We start from the raw sequence: 2,368 nt of genomic DNA on the forward strand, positions 1-2,368 counted from the left end.
AAGTGAAACAAATTCAGGGGTACTGTTTTCTGCATTATTTGTCTTATTTAAATGGCACATGCATTTATTCATGTATATGTTACCAGATCAATAAAAATGCACACTCTTATTTCAGCTTTTATTTTTGGCTTCTCTTTTTCAGAACCACCAGAAGCTATCTCCTAGACAGGTGAAGCCACTTATCTCTTTGCAGCTGTGTGCAGAGACCTGGCAGCCAGCATATGAGATGCTTGGCTGAGACAAATTTTGTATCAGAGTCAGATTTACAACATGATGCCTTGACTGCTGATGCCTTGAAATGACCCATTTTTCTCCCCAGGCTTTGGATCTTTTACTTGCTGGTACTGGACCTCTGCTCATTGCTTCCCCAATGTATGGATTGTTCTCCATGAATTACTGCTTGCCTGTCTCTCCTCTCACTGTGAATTGTTTTGAGTCCTAGCTCTTGTCTGTAAAATCTCATCCCTTGTCCTGTTTCTGGGTTCAAGTAATTGCATACTGTTTATCTTGCTGGCCTGGAGGCTGACCCTTCTGTCCTGACTTTTGATTCTCACCTGGCCTCGTATTATCAGTAGCCTCTCAGTCTAAACATCTTCCTGGTCCTACTGACCCATTACAACTAATTCTGCCCAAGTGACCAAAGCCTTTCCTGAAAAATCGCTGTGGCTGATATACATCATGCCAGGTTTAGTTGCCATTTGGTAGTTTGTTCTAGAATATCCTGAGAGAATTCTCTGCCTTGCCTTTCATGAGATGTGAGTCAGTGTATATTGTTCAGGCACAAATGAAAAGTGGGTTTGAATTTTTATCCTTGAAAATGGATCCTTGCACTGTTAGGGGAGGGGTATGGGTCAGAGAACAGTTCCTAGTGACCTGGCAAACCCATACACTGTCTTTACCCCAAATAGTGGGCATTTCTTGTTTTGTTTCCTTCTACTCCCAAAATATATATAGTGCTGCATACTTTTTTGAGAGAGTAAGTTTTGTTTGTGTCACAGACTCAGGGAGTCCTTGATGGCTTGTTGACAGGTATTGAAAATGATGGGATTGGAGCTCTGACAGGTGACTCATGCATATGGATGTCTTCTGTGATTATACATAGCAGTCTATCTGGGGTTATTTATGGTAGCATTGTCATGGCGATCAATGAGCAGTAAACAAGGCTCTCAAAGCCATAGGGAGAGTTTTTACAGCTTTTATGACCAACTGTGGAACCTCTAATTTATTTGTTTGTCTATTTAATTAGTTTTTTAAAAGTTAGAATCTGTTTTATTCTTTTTATATGTTTTTATGAAATATAAAACTCTGAAAATTAGGAAGTGTAAGTCATTGCCTATTTTCTTATAAAATTTATGGATTAGGTCTTTTTATTTGTATGCTTAGTAAGTTTTCTGAATATGAAGGTACAAGTTATATTAAAAATTTAAAAAATAATCTTGGTAACTTTAAAAAAATTAATTAATTTTAATTGGAGGCTAATTACTTTACAGTGTTGTAGTGGTTTTTGCCATACATTGACATGAATCAGCCATGTGTGTACATGTGTCCCCCATCCCCAATCCCCCTTTCACCTCCCTCCCCATCCCATCCTTCAGGGTGGTCCCAGTGCACTGACTTTGAGTTCCCTGTTTCATGTGTCAGACATGGACTGGTGATCTGTTTCACATATAGTAATATACATGTTTCAATGCTCTTCTCTCAAATCATCCCACCCTCACCTTATCCCACAGAGTCCAAAAGTCTGTTCTTTATATCTGTGTCTCTTTTGCTGTCTCGCATATAGGGTCTTCATTACCATCTTTATAAATTCCATATATATGCATTAATATACTGTATAGGTATTTTTCTTTTTGACTTACTTCACTCTGTATAATAGGCTCCAGTTTCATCGACCTCATTAGAACTGATTCAAATGCATTCTTTTTAATAGCTGGGTAATATTCCATTGTGTATATGTACCACAGCTTTCTTATACATTCTTCTGCTGATGGACATCTAGGGTGCTTCTATGTCCTGGCTATTGTAAACAGTGCTGCGATGAACATTGGGGTGCACGTGTCTCTTTCAGTTCTGGTTTCCTCAATGTGTATGCCCAGCAGTGAGATTGCTGGGTTGTATGGCAGTTCTATTTCCAATTTTTTAAGGAATCTCCACACTGTTCTCCATAGTGGTTGTACTAGTTTGCATTCCCACCAACAGTGTAAGAGGGTTCCCTTTTCTCCACACCCTCTCCAGCATTTATTGCTTGTAGACTTTTGGATAGCAGCCATTCTGACCGGTGTGAGATGGTACCTCATTGTGGTTTTGATTTGCATTTCTCTGATAATGAGTGATGTTGAGCATCTTTTATTGTTTGTTAGCCATCTCT

Source organism: Cervus canadensis, chromosome 17, assembly GCF_019320065.1.
Source record: "Cervus canadensis isolate Bull #8, Minnesota chromosome 17, ASM1932006v1, whole genome shotgun sequence".
Classification (NCBI taxonomy): Eukaryota; Metazoa; Chordata; class Mammalia; order Artiodactyla; family Cervidae; genus Cervus; species Cervus canadensis.